Genomic DNA, 20309 nt, shown 5'->3' on the forward strand with positions numbered 1-20309 from the left:
CTTTCTTCTACAATTTTTATCACTACGACCCTTCATACACGTCAGAATTTCTCGATTAATTTATTCCGCAATAAAGTAATTTATTATATTTAATTTCAATCTAATTTCAATTTAATTTCAATTTACTTATGTTTCCAACAAAACATTACAAATCAATTATAAACAATGTAGGAATACAATTTAAAAACATTTTGTTTCTACAGCACTTTTTATCGTTTTCCATTTTATTATAATGATTATTAGATATTTCCATAGCAGAAAGACACTATTAGATCAGACAAACAGAGTGTCCAGTCATGGTCAAGGGATTCATGACATCTCCACCCACAACCTATCGGGTTTCCCTTACTCAGTCTATGGAATTGAATATCAGTGTTAACGATCTAACCTGCAGGTCTGTACACATTGCCGCTTCTTCTAAAACATCGGCGATACGATAGAATACTTCTCCTGAAACTCTCTCTCTCTGTATCCCTTTTTCGTCCGAAGTTCTTTTGTATTATTATTGTATTATTAATATAACAATAATCATTATTACTATTATCATCCTTATTATCATTATCCTCAATGCTGAAAGTAATACAATTGTTTTTTTAAATCTTAAATAAACCACGATGGAAATAATGAATGAATGATATTGAACGGTGTTATCATTATCATCATCATCATCATCATCATCATCATCATCATCATCATAATGATTGCTATTATTCATTTATCATTATAATAATAATGATATTCATTTTAGTGATATTAGTGATAGTAGTACCAGCAGCAGCAGCAGCAGCAGCAGTAGTAGTAGTAGTAGTAGTAGTAGTAGTAGTAGTAGTAGTAGAAGTAGTAGTAGTACTTTAGTTGTAGTACTGTTGTTGTAGTAGTAGTAGTAGTAGCAGTAGTAGTAGTAGTAGTAGTAGTAGTAGTAGTAGTAGTAGTAGTAGTAGTAGAAGTAGTAATAGTATTAGTAGTGGTGATGGTGGTAGCAGTAGCAGTATAGCAGTAGCTGTCTATTAGTAACCATAGGTAAGGGTTGGGGTTAGGGCTATTAAACTCTAACCCTAAACCCAATCATTTAATAGGTGGTGTAACATTACTATAAAGAATGTGAAAGCTGTTGTAGTTTTCATCTCTATTGTAATTATTACCAATACCATTCTTTGTTGGCATCAGAATGCAAAATGATTTTGCTTGTGCCTAAAAAAATCTGACAATGTGAACGATCTAGTTTATGATCACAGTCGCGCACTTGTACTTTTTCAGTCTGCCCGATAATTTGTAACAAGTGCATCTTCAATCAGATAAATATATCTTATAGCAACACCAATACTAATACGATGGTTGATAAATGATATAGTTTACTTAAGGCACCACGCCTTCATATCGAGTGAAAAGTGACCGTATACTCAGACTCTGCGCCCCATATCAAATGAATGACCAATCCCATGGTTTAGTCAGAAGAAAAAAAATACAGAACATTTCGTTAAAAACAGGAAACAACGAACATTTACGTGCACCCCTCCACTTTATGGAAAGAAGAAAAGTTTTGTCAGTAATAGTTTCTACGAATGATTTACTCAATAGCTCAGTGTGTGCATGCTTGACACTGCAACTGTAAAAAAAAAATATTATGAACTAGTAAAGTGAAGGTATTTCAATTGTCTAATGAGAAAAATATCCCCTTTTGTATTTTGTATTTTTTTTTGCGAGTGTGTCTTGAGGGGGGGGGGGGGGGGATACATAAAAACAGACAATTTTTAACCATTTTTAATTACTTATTATGTTGAAGTCCCCGACACATTGGTTTGATTTTACGTAATGTCCCATTAAATTTTATACGGTACATCTAAATCATAAGATATGCTGGCAGGTGCCTTCCGCTAGTGATTTTATTAAGCATTTGTTGCCATTTGCTACCTTTGCTGAAACGGGATGTACAAAGTCTATGGCAGTCAGTGTTCATGCTGTTAGTGATACTTTATTAATTAGATCCTTTGACAGTTAGCTTGTTTATACATGACGTCGGATGTTCACCAATTATGCCAAGGCTGTGAAACAATTCGTGATCATAACAACCTGTTTGACAAAGCTCTAGATTCGTTTTAAGATATATGGCATAGTGAAGTCTAGAAAAATGATTTTAATGAAATAGTGCAAATTTATAAAAAAAATAATGTTTTGTTTGTATGAAACAATAATAATTATGCACTCTTGAAATGTACAGGAGTAAAAACACACTCTGTAAACAGTTATATTAGGGATCGCTTTGTTTTTTTGGTTGAAATAAACGCTTACTAAAATTAGAATCCAGTCTAAAAGAGTAATTTAGACCACTACTTCGAAGTGGATTCCACTAAATATTTTGTGTATTCAATATATTTAAAAAATGATCTCTAATTTTACTCCCGAAAAAAGTGGCTTTCTACCAATCTGCATGACGAAAGAATATATTGGTTGATCAAGATGATTATTGTAAACTTCCGTTTTCGATAATGGGTAATGAGGGAAGAGAATTTCCTTTGTTTCCTTAATCTATAAAGCGATTGTCATTTCCCTGAAGCGTAAGTATGTGTTAGTCATATAAATCAGTAATTCTGACAATATAGAAGCTTCAACTCTTTTCCTGACTTGTTAAATTTAATTCTCTAGAAAAAATAATGTTAAATCCTTATTGTAACAATGGGGCATTAATGCATAGATTCTACTCTTAAAACCCATTCAATGTTATTTTTTCTGGCACGCAAAGAGCTAATCGAAATTGGGCATTTGTAGTAAAATGAAACGTTTACTGACAGCGACAGAATTAAAACATATTGAAATTCTAAATCCTATTTGCAGTACATGTATATGTTCTCATTCGTTACAAAAACGAAAAGAAAATAAAGAATTGAGCAAAGGTAATGTGTCACTTACCAATGTAGTATTCCTCCAAAATACGTTCAATGTATCCAAAGTATAAAATCCATATAAAAATGAGGGGATCCTGAACAAAACCGCTGTTCTGTAAGAGACAAGGAATAGATATGAGCGAGAAAACGTTAACGTCGGTTCACTGTATGAGTCCAGAAGTGCCTCTACTGAGAAGTTCTGAAGGAACAGGGGCAGAATCTATCTTGGGATTCTCAGAGAGAGTCAAGAAGACAGGAGGTAAGGAGGGAGAGAGAGAAAATAGCCGCAAACGCTAAAATGTGGAGGAAATTTAAAAAGGAAGTGCGTAGTCTGCCACCAAGACAAACACGAATATTTCAAGTGGGCGCTTAATTCTTGCGGTCAGCGCGCGGTTTTTGAGGCATGGTGTAAGGTTCTCTCTCTCTCTTTCTCTCTTTCTTTCTCCCTTTCTCTCTCTTTTTCAGTTATGGAGGAAAATATGTATTTGTTGCGTGACGATTCAGGATGACATCATCGTCTCTCTTGGACTATTTACGTCTCAATCGGTTGCTATGGCTAAACAAATCAAATATTTATGTGGTTTTCGTTCTATTCAAATTAAAAATACAAGGATCATGATTTCGAGATCGAGTGCAAAAAGTGTCAGTGGTGAATCTATGATTACTTTGCCTCGCGAGGGGCGACAAAGTACATTAATTAATGTCCATAATGTACCTCTTGGCTGAATTATCACGTAATAACAAGGTAAATAGAATTTACCGTTTGACCATGATTGTAAAATGTATTAGGCCTATATTTATTATCGTGTATATATCTACAGATTAAGACAGGAATAGCTGAACCATGTATTCAATATATTGACGAATGTAACATTCAAGTGATATTTCATTAAAAAGGAGGAGAAAGCGAAAAAATCGCCTTCAAAGATTGGACAGGAGACTATCGACACTCTTCTATATACTTGTTATAATGAACCGTTGCAGCATCTGCAAGATGTTGGCGATGTAAACAGGTTACAGTTGATAGGGAGGAAACTATGATTAACTCAACACCCGTGTTGAAAGCTGTAAAAAGAGTTAGAAAGAATTATAAGACAAGTCTCGGCTGAGCCTAGTCGAAACTCTCAGTCCGGAATCTGTATTGCGACATGTTGGATTTATAAAGTCACTACACAGCATCGCATGCAAGGACATTAACAAATGAGTGTTTGTCTCAATGGTTATGAAGCAGAGTTGGGCTGATAACTCCTTTTTGATGAACTGATGTGTTTCAAAGGGGAAGTCCGCGTTGATATCAAGTTTTTAAACGTTTTTATATAGAAGCAGAAAAATGACAGAAACGCGTCGGTGAAAGTTTCAGCGATATCCGATTAAAAATAAGAAAGTTATGAAGGTGCAATTAATCAAACACAAATTGGGAACTGTGTGGCATTTATTTTACGAGCTCCCCTCCTTTTATTTAAAACACCTTAATATCAGGGTGGACTTCTCCTTTAAGCTCTCTGCGACTCAACCCGTAAGTGTTTAACCGCTTGAATTTGATTTTCTACTTGTTGATGTCAGGGGCGCTAATTTTTTTGATGATTGGTTCGCTAAGAAAGCATCTATGATATTATTGCAAGTAAGCAACCAAGGGGACCGACGTCTTTCTTCTCCGATGGAATTTGATAATGATGATTGATGCCTTACCAAATTGCACTAGCGCATTGACTTGGTCTCGAACCCAGGCCCTCTCGGTTACGAGACCACTGCCCTATCACTCACTCTCCCCTTTTCTCTCCCTCCATATCTTTCGCTTTCATTCTCCCTCTCTCCTTCTCTCTCTTTCTCTCTCCTTCTCTCTCTTCCTCTCCCCTTCTTCATGTGGGTTTCCTAAGCAATGAGGCAATCTCTTTAACAGTTTAAGTGAATACCAAATATCAATTTTTTTTCATAATGACATCTAACCATTTTCTTCATGGAGATCGAAATAGAAGCTTCAATAATTGAAATTTTGGCTCGCTTTCAAGGAGCAAAGAAACGAAAAACTGCTTGAACACAGCATGATATAGCTAACACGATTAATAAGTGTAATTACAGTTAAGCATGTTTGGCCTCACGCTAATGACAAGACAATCAATCTGCAATTTCCGTACAATTAATTCATTTTAATACACTGAAAAAATTGATGCGATGGAGTAGACCAATAATTATAATGAACATGCAACGTAACATTCTACAATTTCTGTTTCCATTCGTATTCCTTACTCCGGCTAGATCCAGCAAGTTCCAAATGTCTTGTTAAAACTCAACAATCAAGTTTTGATAAGATGGGATCGCAAAGATGTTTACAAATCAATTTCAGTAACCGGGTGCGTAACCGACATGGAAATGAACAAACACGACCCTTGACCGATCACGTAATCATAACACGATTTCGATAAGCAATACATTTAAATATCGAAATTGCCGTTTAGTTGATTTATAATGTCTTTGCTCTATTTCATAAAAACCAATTAATTTCAATTTACGTAAAGACATGACCAATATATCACAGAACACAGACGCTTTAATGAAAGTTTTAGAGATAATAAATTATTCCAACATCGACGTACATCCGACATAGGCCTATATCCTATTGGTAAGACTGTCATAATCATTACAATGACATTAAAAGGTTCGAAAGATTATCTCATCAGTTCTGACTGACACAAGATAACGACATAACGCACTGCTGTGATAACTAAATATTTAATGCGACTTCCGACTAAACTTCCAGCACTCAAACATAGGTTGTTGTCATGGTGATAGAGGCGTATAAAAGCCCCATATACCCAGTCAACTGACTCGAAAGCACAATAGCTCTGACGTTTCTATACAAACTAAAAAAAAAACACTGGGAGTGGTATAGATTTGCAGAAGAATTAAATATTGCAAATTTTCTCTCGTTGGCATAATGAGTTTTTAATCTTTGAGTGGGTTAGGGAGCTATAGAAAATCACAAAGTGCAAGAATTTATTTACTTGGGGTGCAAATTTGCCACCACAGTTTAAGGATTACACCAAACTATAGAGGCATATTTTCGAGATTACACAAGCTACCGGTGCGAGTGCGCTGCGCTACTGATGAAGTTTGTGTACAGTCACATGCAAAACAAAGCATCTCCTTCCAATGATTTTGAACCGTACTTTTAAATGAACCACCCCCCCCCCCAAAAAAAAAAAATAGCTACTTCCCCCCAAAAGATACAACCATGTGAAAGCCATTAGAAGTATATATAAGCATTACAAGATTATGTTGAGCAAAATTTCCTTTCCTTCCCGATGATTAATCAGATTAGATTTTAAAAATTTATAGACTACAACAAGCATTTTCTTTGCAATCTGTCACAATAACAACAATTCCTAAGCCAAAAGCTTCGTGACATCTGAAGTACATCACTCACAATCACATGGGACAGATGTAAATGATATTATTACACGTGCAAACGATTTCTTTTAGGATATAGGCACTGCCAATATACCCGCCTCTGTCATCCTCAAATGTAGGAAGTATTGCCTTTTTTTACTCGAAGTACGAAATGGTTATTATTGCATTCAGGCTTCCATAAATAAATTTGATATATATTACAGGCCTGTGCGAGTTAGAATACTTAATTCCCAGAGGTATTAAAATGTATTGTACCTCAAAATGAAGCCTTATCTGGAAAATGCGAGTACATAGTTCATTCAAGTAAATTAAAATATATTATCGTTTTCAGAAATGCTATGGTCAAAATATTTAAAACCACAGAAAACTAAAAACGTAATTACGGCGAACGAATAATTAGTTTCTGGTTCAAGGATTCTACAACAAAAGGAGGAGGGCGGGCCGGTTCCGATCTATTTCATATTTTCACATGTTTTAATACAAGATGTCTTGTACAGTTAATTCTTTCATATTAGTCAGGGTTCGGCTTCTCAAACCTTGCGAGATTCAAATATAAGTAGAAGTAAAATAAGAAAAATTAATCTTCTCTGTTTTTTATACTTAAATATTTTTTGTTTATTTTTTTTTTCTTTAAATCTATTAATGTATTTTTTATTTGTCCTTTATTTTTCTTTCTTTTTGTTGTTCAAAAGAAGGTAATGCAAACTGGAAGCGGGCGGGAGACAAGGATATAAGAGTCTGCTGTACTAGGTCGTACATACATGTACTTTACGTCTTTGGAAAGGTTAGTTTCTACTGATCACAATCTTACAGCAATGTCGGAAAGTCACATTTGATGGCGACAAGATAACTAGCCAATCCCTTTCGATATCAAATCATGATATGATATGAAACATATCATCATCTTGATTTCAAAATAACCTTTATCAACATATGGGATCATGTAATCGTAATCAAAAAATAAAGAATGAATTCTCCAAAACTTATCCTTAAAATCAAGTTTGCCGCGCTCGTGAAAAAAGTACATGGTCCATGGGGGAAACCTTCAGGACCAGAGGCGTAGTTAAGGAGCATGAAGACACGTGCGCCCCCACCCCATTCGAATGAGGAAAAGGAGGAAGGGGGACAGGGGGAAGGGGGAGAGGAGGAACGGAGAGAAATAGAGAAAAACTGGAATGGAGAGGGGGAAAGGACAAAATAAGAAAATGATAAACGATAATGCCCACTGCTTTAAGCCTCTCTCTGATCAATAATCTTTTTAATTCAAATGTTATTCATCGAGGATCGAGTTAGACAAGTGCCCCTCCCCCATTTCGCCAGTGGCCCCTTTATTTTTTGTCTTATTTTGTTTGGCCTGCAAATGGGACATAGTACCTTCGAAGAATATGTTATTTTTTTTATTTTTTTTATTTCGTTTATTTCCATTCCAACAAAATAAATAAAGTACATGGGATTGCATTGTACATAGTACAAGGGGTAGGACGGGTTCTAGTATAACATTTGGGGGATTTGGGGCTTCTGGGGGCCTTGAGGTTCTTTCATTACGTGCCACGGGAAAAATGTTGGGGCCTTGATCTCCACCCCTCAGCCCCCCCCCCCCCTCCCCCCCCCCAAAAAAAAAACACAACAACAACATAGAACCGCTACTGATGTTATTTTTGGCGGCAAGACCGGCCTCATTATCATCGACAAAATAGAGTGAAAACTTGGCTCCAGTACCTCAACATCCTAAAGAAAATGCTATTTTAGGCAGCATCACAGACATTACAACATGGAGAGACAGGGAGAGAAGGGGAGTGAGGGAGGGAGGGAGGGAGGAGGAGGGGGTGTGAGATAGAGATAGAGAGAGAGAGAGAGGAGAGAGAGAGAGAGAGAGAGGGAGAGGGAGAGAGAGAGAGGGGGAGAGGGAGAGAGAGGGAGCGAGAGAGAGAGAGAGAGAGCAAAAATAGAGTGAAAAGTTGGTTCGAAAACCTCGTCAGCCTAAAAATTTAAACAATTGGACGACAATTCCGACTAAGCATCATGGAAAAAAATGTTTGGAAAGTTGGTTCTGCAAGCTAAAAAAAAAAGGTGATACTTTGGGGAACATCAACATCACCGCAGCATCGACAAAATGCTTTTGACAACCTCCAGGTATTTGTCGTCGCCTAATGTGATGATAAGCGTACACGACAGCATTGACCTACTCGATATCCGTTCCGATGTCGAACAGGCAAGATAAACCTCGACCCCATCTCGGCATAACAGCTGTTTCCAGCATTTTCACACGGGACAACTTTAGGAAGTGGACTTCTTCGTACGTGTAAAAGGGGCCTTATTGTTAGCACCTGTTAGTTTTTGTGTATGTAATACAAAAAACTAACCTCAAATCGGGATAATTGTCAGTGATTTGCCGTTCATTATCTTTTGCTTGGTAAACCAATCTGAAGGATTTGAACCTTGTTCGGTTTATCCCATCTCGAAAAGTTTAGATTTTTTTTTTGAATTTTAAACTCTCCGTTTCCTGAGGAGGGGGGGGGGGGGGGAGGGGTCAATCAATTTCATTTTTTCTTTCTTCATCATCAATTCAACATTTCATCGATCCCCTCCGACCCCAACAATATAGGATAATATACTATAATATCATTTGCAAAAGAAGAATTATAAATGGTCTGTACTGTTACAATAAAGATGAGAGAAATTCGACGTCATTTTAAACAGACCAAACAATCACCGAAAATGTTAAATTTCTAAGTACTACAACGCAAAGTATGTGATTCGAACAATGAGACAACGTTCACCTCATGACATATGTCAATTGTTATGTCGTACTTGTCACCTCAATGTTATGAAAATTAATCCGATTCGGAAGTGGAAGCGGAAAGTCAAATAGGGCGAATAATTATTCAAAATGGGGACAAAGGTGAACGGGGAACAAAATCATGACGGAAAGATGGCATTGTCCCGCAAGAAGTAACAATAACAGAAAGTCAAAGTAGGTTTCGGGTATTTTTTGTAGGCTATGAACCAAAATTAGCATAAACTAAAATTAGGGATCATTATTATTTAAAGCATAGGTGTTTATCAAGAGCATCACATAATGCAAATGACCCCTGCCTCTCCTTCTCTCTCGTTACCTCTCTCCTTTGTCTTTCATTTTACTCTCTCTCTCTCTCTCTCTCTCTCTCTCTCTCTCTCTCTCTCTCTTTCTATCTCTATTTTCTCCCATCCTCCCCTCTTTGTTCCTTCTCTCTTTTCTCTCTTAGCTCTGTCATTCTTTTCTTTAACGCCTTTATCTTATTCTTTTCATCTTCATACTTCTCATCATTCTTCTTTTTCTTCTCATCTCCGTCCCTTCCTCTCCCAATCTCTCTCTCTCTCTCTCTCTCTCTCTCTCTCTCTCTCTCTCTCTCTCTATATATATATATATATATATATATATCTCTCTCTCTCTCTTCTCTCCTTCTCTTCTTCTTTTATCCCCTGTCTTCCCTTCTCGATCTAAAAAATAGTGACCTGTCCCTTTCCCCCTCTTTCTTTCTTTCTCTCATGCTCTCATTATGTCTATCTGCCTCAGTTTCCCCCAAATATCTGTATAGCTGTCTCTCTCTCTTTCTCACTCCCCCCTTCTCTCTCTCTCTTCTCTCTCTGACCCTCTCTCTTGCCACCTCCCTTTCTCCATTTCCATGTAATGACCTGACAGCATGATAGCAATGTAACTCGTATTGATCATGCCAGTTAACATGTCGTATGTGCATGGACATTCCCAACGTATCATACAAGCAGACAAGCCATGTCAACCTAACTCATCTCATTTCAAACTTCCGAGGTCTGATGACGTCATGGTATGACTCGTCTTCTTATCTATGACAAGCCTGACAGTCGGAAGTCCTATCGTACCGGGGTTCTCAGGGGCATATTCACACGGGGCAGGGGGGGGGGGGGAGGGGGGCAAGTGCCCGGGATGGCATTTAAAGGGGGTGCAACAAAAAGAAGAAGATAGAAATAGATAGGGTGAACGTGGGAAAAATTATGGTCCTTCTTTAATATATCATGCGCCAACAAAAAAGGACATAATCACGAAGACTCTCGAAACAGTATTACAGGCAGTGTATAATGTCCTTGTCAATAACTTCTTTGGAATTCACAAACATTACAATGACATATTACGTTCAATTGGGTATTAAAATTGATCTTCAATCTATTAATTAAAAGTTTTATCGATCATGTTCAAGTTAACGTTCATAAGAGTTGGGTTTTACAAATGCTTTAAATGTTCCCATTTCTATGGCAAGCTCGGCGGTCTCGCTCCCTCGCCGCTCCTTGGCACCCATTCCTTCAGAAGAATCTCATTTTTGTTTACGTTCCTTGTTTCCTCCCGGATACTCCCCAAATACGCCGCTGCTCATGTTGATAGTACTTCTATTTTTTACGACTGGAAAAGACTGTCTGTCAAGATTCCGTCTCAGATTTAGAAGACTGGCTCCATTTTAACCACAATTAAAACTTTCTAACCTTTCCACGCACAAAATCATAGATACACTATTGTCCACAAATTTGGAATAATCTTTTCCTACCTACTGTCATGATATGACTGTGACAAGGTAGTTTATTCTTGATGAATACAAGTTAATATATTATCAAAAGTGTATTGATCAATCTCTATGACTCTTTAGATTGATAAACATAGTCCTGAGAAGACTGTTATACCCTTATCAATCAAGAATAAATCATATTTTCACAACCACTTCATGAAAAGAGGTCAAAGCTATTCAAACTTTATGAGCAACAGTCTAGTTAGGTTGCCCTGATCATTCACAGCACTTCTGCCTCTAAAGGAACTTAAAATGATAATAATAATAATGAAAATAAACACATGTCTTAAGAACTCAATTCTGATTGGTTGAAATTTACATAACGCCTATTACTTTGTATCTATTATCTTTATTATCATTTCTTGTTCAGATTGCTTCCAAACACAGTTCTTTATTCAACAGACCTCTCCGCATTAAAACATAATTATCTAACACCTCATTTCTGTTAGGTCTTGCTGAAGATTTTTCCACTGTTCTTATACTAAGCCACGTGCATCTTTATTTTGATAATACATTTCTGAAATAATTTAAGGCCAATTTCCTGTTTTGCATGCATCCCTCTCTCTCTCTCTCTCTCTCTCTCTCTCTCTCTCTCTCTTCATCTCCACTCTCTCTCTCTCCACCCCCTCTCTTTCCTTCTCTCTCTCTCTCTCTCTCTCTCTCTCTCTCTCTCTCTCTCTCTCTCTCTCTCTATCTTTCATTATCTCTACCCCCGCCACCCCATCTCTCTCTGTATTATGTGTGTTCTCTTTTCCCTCTATTTCTTTAGTTTTCTTTCTCCTCTAAACGCCTCCTCCATTTCTGTATAATAATGTAGTTCAGTTTATTTACACAATAAAAATTGTATGATAGAAATCGAAACTCCAATTAAAAAAGATTGTTGCTCTTATTGCATTGCTTAGATTATTATCAAGACAAACAACAGACTCCGATCTATAAAGAGCAAAATAAATGTGCAATTTTTCCTGTTTATACAATAATGTTTAATTACTTTCTACTCGCCTGATTAATACCGGCTATTGTGTGTAACATGTGAAACTGTATAAGCTGTTTTACGGAATTGAAGAGTTATATCTTTAGTCGTCCTTATCTTCTCATGAACATAAGGAGTTTCATACATTACTTTTTATTCGGTTGTAAACAACATTAGGTGTTATAGGAGAGCATCCTTGTCATTTAATAACGCCTTAAGACGATTAAATATTGCATCATTCCGAAATACATAGTCATAAAGTCACATTCTCAATTTGTTGATTGATTTCGATTAGCTGAACATGTTGAAAGTTTGAAAGAAAAGGGATAAGGATTACCAAGAGAAATAAATGTTTACAATGAGAAGTAATATAATTCCATTCACAATTCGACAAGAATGACCCTTTAAAAATAAAAACTACCCATTCCATTTTGATAATCGTGCACCCATTCACATTTTGACTTCATTTTCAACAAACATTTCATAAGTTAAAACAGTTTTTAGTATCTTCGACATCTTTCTCGATACTTGTTGACATTCAAAGTACATGTGTAGCTTCACAACAATGTTTTTCTTTCATGTTTGCATATTCATCCGAGATCATTATAAGTATTATTTTATTAACTTTATTAGGCTTGGTTTGTTTTTAAAGAATCTCTTTGTATCTTGACGGCATAACCCCAAAATGAATTTTCAAATTATCTCCAACGCTATCAGTAGGTGAAATTAGATATAGATGACAAAATGGTCTCTCGCTATCCTAATTTCACCAAGGTACATTCAACCACATTGAGAGCCCTATGCGAAGCGTTCCTATAGTGTTCTCGTAGAAGAAAACTGGTTTTAATCCAGAGAATATATTATTGTTTGCTTCAGGGGTCAATGCACTTTCTTTCAATCTTCGATGCAAGCAAATAGTGCGCTTGAAATCACTTGAATAGATTCCGAACAAAACAGTATTTTCTGATTCAGCTTGGGTTTTATAGTTTTTCTTTGAGTCTCCCACGCATGTTGATTTGCACTGATACAACCTTCACGGTTAACTGGTCTCGACCAAGCTTATATTATTCACAAATCTTGGGTATAATCGAGTAGTAATAGTAAACACAAATAATAAAGGGATACATTAATCTAATGCAAATTATTATGCATCATTTTGTGTTGTTAGCATGACTACATATTTGTAGCTGCAGTCAATTATCGCGGCCGAACGTCAACTACACAAAGATTGCAGTACATGTATCCCACCCTCTACCAACGTTTTAGCAGAAGTAAATACTCATTAAATTACACATTGTTAAAATATATCGTTAGCTATGTTAAAAATATCATAGGCCTAGCTATTTTATCGCTGGTACTATTCAGAAACTGACCTCGGACTAAAGTAGACGTTTATTGAAAATCGAGACACTGACTAATATCAAACGAAACTCGTCTAGATACAATATGTAAGTGTAATAATAATAACAGTTGCGAATCGAGGGTGGTATAAAATGGCAGTATTACCAAGAATATTTTCGAAAATTCCCTTCGTTGTGATCATTTGGTATTTTCAACGCATACTCTATTACTGAGAAGTTCCTAGGAGGCTATGCTTTCATTCTGTATATATTTAAATACATCAACCAGAGATTGCCAGACAAAGAGACAGACGGCCAGACAGACGTAAATACATCAGGAAGGGTTGACAATTTTATGACAACCCTATGATAATATAGGTAAGTTAAGTGGATTCTAGTGACACGAGACTAAAACGTACACCGCGATTGACACAATATTAAGTTCGATAATTTTATTGAACCAGATTCGAGTACTTGATACACATGCAGTCTCGATTGGAAGACAGACACACAGTTTACTTATGAATTTCATCGTCTGGGAATAGAGTGTATTGAGCCATACGGTCTATTGTAGGGGAATTCTGAAAACGAAAATGAACTTTGAATCTTGGTATACTACCAACGTACGTGATGTAATTTGCCTTTGATAGTAAACAATCATGACGATAGCAGCAATATTAGTAAGCCAGAGAGGCAGAGAGAGAGAGAGAGAGAGAGAGAGAGATAGAGATAGAGAGAGAGAGAGAGAGATAGAGAGAGAGAGAGAGAGATAGAGAGAGAGGGAAAGAGAGATAGAGATAGAGAGAGAGAGAGAGAGAGAGAAAGGCAGAGAGAGAGACAGGCAGACTGACAGAATATTACATACAAATAACCATCAATATAAACATCATTCTGTTTAACGTCGCTTTCCTACAGCTTTGTTCAAATTAAATCATGCACAAGCTTCTATATCTTTCTCTGACACATATTGATATAGGCCGTACAATAATGAACATGTATATTTGAAGTTAATGGCCTTGTTTTCGTCATTCATTCATCTGGACCCTGTTTCATAAAACTTGTTATCAATGATAAGTTACAATGTCTGTTATAAGCTACTGAAATCGTGGCATTTGATTGGCTGAGAGCAAATTTGTCATAGAAATTTAGCATTTGTTATTGATAACAAGTTTAATGCAACAGGGCCCCGAACTCAACCGAGCATGTATCATGATTTTTGTATTCCATTTTTTTACCCACCTGCGGTTGCACGCCTTGAACCTTCCTGACAGGTGGCACCAATAACAACGTGGAATTTGATAGCTCTATGAAACGTGTACGCACAATGTAACTACTCTACTACATGTATTACACTCTTCTACTACTTTACTATTGCACCGTTTTAATCTACTATTATACTATTCTACTCATCGTCTAAACTATTCGACTATTCTAATATTAAGACGATAGCAACTCGGTAGCATACTACATATACTTTTGAAAAATCAACCATTCTTTAGTATTGTGCGTCACCTATCGGAATGTGTGAACATGACAATGACGTATTCCAAACATTTTTTTTCTATTGGACATACAATACGATTGAAATCGCCCTTGAGTTGATTTTTCGGGAATACAAACGAGCGTGTTTATTGTACTATTTGTTATTAGATTCGATTTGTTATTATATATTTCATTTATGTTAAAGTAATGTAACTCCAATATCTTGTTTAAAATTTTATGACAAATTATGTATACAGTGTATGTTGTCATTCTGATATTATTTCTTGTGCATATTGAATGAACAATGAAATAACTTTAAAAATATATCTACTGTTCTAATATGCCGCTGCTCTACTATTCTACTGATGACACTTAATTTACTATTTCAATATTCTATACTACAGTTCTATTTTTGTACTAAAATACCCGCAACTATACCGGGCCTTATGATACCAAACCTGCTTCTTTGAGTATTTTTTTTTACGAGAAATTGCAGTATTAATTACCATACAAGGTGGGAGGGGGAGGGAGTCTTGGTGAAATACAGCCTCCCCCACCCCCACCACCACCAGACAGCGAAAAATCTTAGAGGTTAATAATAAACGGGCACCAGCACCATTATTCAGGCAGCGATGTGATCCATTAATCTGATATATCATAATTTTAACTGTGAGATTATCGTCTCTGTTACGAGTTATTGATTATTTTTGCTCGCTGTCTTCGCTATCTCGCACTTTTTAGGGACTGCAAAGACAATAATAATATAGGCAATGGATGACAACCGCCCCTCCCTCCCCCCCCCCCCCCCCTTGGCAGAATGCAATGTGCTTATAATACGCCAATGAGTATATCTCAACCTATGTTTCTGACTTGCTTGTGCATAAGATTTGTCTATGTGCACATCAGTCCTACATAATGTACGTTCTAATGTAAGGAAGACGATAGCAATAGTACAATAGTCCAGGCAAAATACACATGCTTCAACGAGCGAGATAATCGATATAAGCTGCTATAATACGCTCACAAATCTCACATTTCTTTTGGTACCATTCACCCGTGCACGAACGGTACATTACACGATCATAAACCGGTCTTGCGTGTATAATGTTATCTTACTGTTTACAGTAGAACGTTGATTATTGTAGCTAGATCTAGAAGAGTAAATAATATTAACAAGAGAGCAAACAAAGTGCAGAAACACACGTTTTAATAGTACACTTACCTGTCTCGATCTCCTGTAAGACTGGCCTGCTGTCTGTACTAGAAATCAGAAGTACTCCTCTGAGTTGTATCTTGTTGTCTGTTATTGAGGGACTAGACCTTCTTTGCCTCTAAAGAAGAACGGACAGAGTAATTTGCGAACTTGGCAAGGGGTCTCTAATCCTCGAACAGACGAATTCTGGTTTTCGTTCTATTTTTGTAAAGCTATGAGCCATCGATGCATAGCGCTTCGCAGCTTACCAACGCTGATGGCGCCATACTCCGTCTGTAGGGTAATTTTGTTGAGTTCGATGATCAAGATGGACGAATTGATGCCCCTCCCCTCTCTCTCTCTCCCCTTCCCATCTCTCTCTCTCTCTCTCTCTCTCTCTCTCTCTCTCTCTATCACTGTCTCTCTTTCTCTCTCTTTCTCTCTCTCTCTTTCTCTCTCTCACTACATCCCTTTCTCTCTCTGTAACTCTCTCTCTGAAACTCTATCTCTCTCTCACACACACATGCATGTGGGTGTGCATGTGCGTGTGTGTGTGCGTCTGTCTGTCTGACTGTCTTTGTTCAATGCACTGTTTTATTCCTCACCCAGTAGCTTGGCGCTAGTGAGATCTGGCAGTCTTGTAAAAAGTGTCTGATGTTCAGTCATGCATGCAGAGATTCAAATGAAAAATGGTACCTAAATGTACTAGGAGGATAACTCTATCAAGACATATCATGAAACCCATGATTAAATATTCATACTTCAAACATTACAACTTTTAAAAAGTGGGACATTTTTTCTGACTCACTCTGTATAGGACCGCGTTCCAGTCAATGCCCTTTTTTAATGACTGGTATTCTGACGTCATTGGTGTGCAAATATGTAATTTCATTTCAAACTGAGATACTCACAATATATTCAATTTAATTCAATTCAATTTATTTCAAACATAAATAAAAACACATATCACATAAAATATATAACATAATATGCTATCCATAATACATTGTATGTAGGAGTGCCCCATGGAAGAAGGCACTAAGGACAACAAATGAAAATACTGATATTTTTGTACACAACAAACGAAAGAATTGTCTACGAATACATCACAATCCATTGACCCAATTGCCAATTAGAGATTCGCATATAGATTTAGAAATATCATTTTTCAAACACTTATAACTGCGTTATTATTTGACCGATTTATTCAAACGTTTGCAATCATGAGTTTCTTATTTTTCTGCTTTCACACAAAATTAATAAACTTATAACAAAGAAGCGCCTATCATACCTATCTATAACGAATATAATCATGATATACATACAAGTTATGTACATAAAGTATACACAAACAGTTTGATAAGTATGAAGAAGAATAAACGTCGAATAAAGGAAACATAAAGGACGAACCCCTTTGTAATAAACGTTTGAATGAGAAGGATCTCATGCAAAACGTAATAATGTTCAGTTTTTATGAGGGATCCCCTTTATTCCCCGCTATTTGTCAAGGTGTGTTAGTTTAATTAAATGCAAAGAATGCATTCAAAGAATGCTATCAAAACGTCTTGAATCGTTTTCCGGCTGTTGCCCCCCCCCCTCCCCCTCCCCCCAAGGAATAAAATCGCTGGCTTTGCATGCAACAGGAGCTCATTGTTTTCATTATCTTAAACAAAATATTCAATTTAACACCTGTGATTCCTTTTAGATACTTTCAAATGTTGAATTCATTTAATTTGATGTGATTTGAGTTGATGTTAATAATTTCCATGTACATGTAAATCACTTTTCTGTTTACAATGCTGTCAATGTTTATTTTTTTTTTCATTAGATTTTTGTATTGATTTAATTTATTTACGAACAGAAAATAAGTACTATTCATTTCTTACAACGATATTTATATGTACAAGAAGAGAAAATATTGGTTGGTAAAATGGGCAGATAATAGCATATGTGTGCTAGGCGACCCTAAAGCCTTACAGCTAAACAATGTATTTTGTACAAGTAACCTTCAGAAAACAAAACAAAAAGAAAAACGTAGAAATTAATTTACTATTGCAATCAATACTATAAAAATATATAACTTTAACAATGTCTTACAATATAAAAACTGATAATACGAAATATAATTTTTGTACAAATACAGACTATTTGCATGGATTTTTTATTCATGATTTGTTCAACAAAATGTGTTGTAACAGAATCTGACATTATAGATAATCAAGTAACTAATCACAAGAGACAATTAAAATCGACCATGTGTCGTTCTAAATTTTGGCAGACGAAATTGTTCACCTTCTGTTTGCCCTGTGGAGTAACTATACTAGAATATCACAGTAATCTATAAAAAACCCAGAGGGCGCTGTCATGCTGCTGGCCCATACTTTTTTGTCTGCTCCTCTTAAACATACACTTTTGTTGATATTTATAACAACATTTTGGATTTTCAGTGAACCAACGTGTATGTCCTGTTGTATTGTCGTCAGTGATCATTGTGAGTAGTTTTATGTTTTGTTTTGCTGAGTGTTCTGACTGTTTTCAACTTTCTTGTTCATCATGCACCGGCGTTCATATATGAACGCCTATACCAAGTACACGTACTACGTACGCCGAGCTGGATCTCTAGCCATAGTTTGTGGACTACTTCTAGTATCTTTTGTGTTGACAACAACAATGCCCACAGAACACAAAGAGATACGCTACAGTGCAAGTGAATTGATGTTATTACGTAATAATGTGTCTACGCCTAGAGTTCAATTACCCCAAGAAGTGTTGATAAACATCGATCGATTAGGAATAGCACGTAATGATCAACACCGCCGCATGAGGGGTAGGAGAGGCGGTTCGCACATGAGAAGACACATTACTGTCGTTAAAACAATACCAAGGCGAAAACATCTTCTAATTCCTTCAAGGAAAGCCAATGTTATCCAGTTGGTTCGAAGTGATAGATACAAAGATCACTTTCCATCGATCCTCCTAACAAACATTAGATCGATGAATAATAAACTTGATGAACTTTATGCAACGGTGCAGGTCAATCAAGCTGACTTAGTAGCCGTGACTGAGACATGGTTTTCGGATAGTAACCCTGCGGAAGCCAACGAAATGAAAGGATACAACCTTCTTCACAAGGACCGAGCTGATAAACGTGGTGGAGGTGTAGCTCTGTATGCTAGAAATGATCTCCATGCAACACCTTTTGGAGCAGAGCTTACACTCAAACACCTTGAAATCCTCTGGGCTAAAGCAAGTCTTCGCAGTTACGTCCGGAACTCTGTAAACCTCTTCATTTGTGTTGTTTATGCACCACCTAACACACCTATGAAGGAAGAGATCATCGACCACGTCATATATATGAGCGACTATATTCGTAACTCTTTCTCTGATGCTGCGATTGTGATCCTTGGTGATTTCAATGATCTAGATACAACCCCGTTTGTGCGACATCTCAATGTCGATCAACTTGTCAAGCAGCCTACTAGACAAAACCGGATACTTGATATGATCTTCACTGACAGGGGAGATTTTTACAAGGAACCTCGGATAACGGCCCCCATCGGACGTTCAGATCACTCTACAGTTTTGTTGTTTCCAGAGATTTCTCGTCCTACACTTACGACCAGATTTAGCTATCGTCCCATGCGCGACTCAGGCATCAGATCCTTTGGTCGTTGGATCACTTCTTATGACTTCAGCTACCTGAATGATATGGAGTCATCCGACGATATGGTCCGATCTCTTCAGAATGTTCTAGATCAGGCATATCGTCAACATTTCCCTCTTGTTGTTCGTAAGCGTTCTGCGAATGACAAACAATGGATCAATGACAAGATAAAAACTGACATCCAGAAGAGACAACGAGCCTTTGAAAGGGGTGACTTGGTTTCTTTTAGGAGTATTCGCAATCAGATTCAGCGCGCAATTGTGAAACTGAAGTCTACGTTTTATCGCTCAAAGATCGCAGCGATGAAGAATTCAAATCCTGGCTCCTGGCACCGTCAAATACGCTCTCTTGCTGGTTTGAGTAAACGTACTTCCTACAGTTTTCCAGATGACTTCGGCATGAGCCATTCTCAGCAGGCAAATCATATCAACGACTTCTTTGCAGGTATATGCTCTGAACTACCTGCCCTTGATACCACGACTAGCCCGGCCTACCTACCTGCCAGAAGACCACCACCCGACATTCAACGCTTCAGGGTCTTTCAAGCGCTGAAGAAGCTAAATCCATCTAAAGCTATCCATCCTGAAGATACTCCTGTTCGACTGATCAGAGAATTCGCCCTAGAGATCTCTGCTCCGTTATCTGCCATCTTCAATTCCATTCTAAAGTCGGGTTCTTTCCCATCGCGTTGGAAATGTTCCGTTGTAACACCGGTACCTAAAACCTACCCAGTTAGAAGCTGTTCCGACTTGAGACCCATATCGATAACTCCGATATTTTCACGAGTGTTTGAA

The 20309-nt window shown here is 37.0% G+C and overlaps 1 protein-coding gene across 4 annotated transcripts in view; it reads right to left on the minus strand.

The window, feature by feature from the left end:
• Positions 1-16064, minus strand: part of LOC575507 (glycerophosphodiester phosphodiesterase domain-containing protein 5) — a 59426-nt gene extending 43362 nt beyond the window's left edge. The window contains exons 1-2 of one of the 4 annotated variants that reach the window (XM_030981684.1): positions 15882-16062; positions 2908-2995 (exon numbers count right to left, since the gene is read on the minus strand). The gene's annotated coding sequence lies outside the window, so the exon portion shown is untranslated. Of the gene's footprint in view, positions 1-2907; positions 3164-15881 lie in introns of those variants that run through there. The other 3 variants (XM_030981687.1, XM_030981686.1, XM_030981685.1) reach the window with 3 other exon arrangements.
• Between the last annotated feature and the right edge of the window lie 4245 nt (positions 16065-20309).

This window comes from Strongylocentrotus purpuratus, unplaced genomic scaffold, assembly GCF_000002235.5.
Source record: "Strongylocentrotus purpuratus isolate Spur 01 unplaced genomic scaffold, Spur_5.0 spur5_scaffold_12, whole genome shotgun sequence".
NCBI lineage: Eukaryota > Metazoa > Echinodermata > Echinoidea > Camarodonta > Strongylocentrotidae > Strongylocentrotus > Strongylocentrotus purpuratus.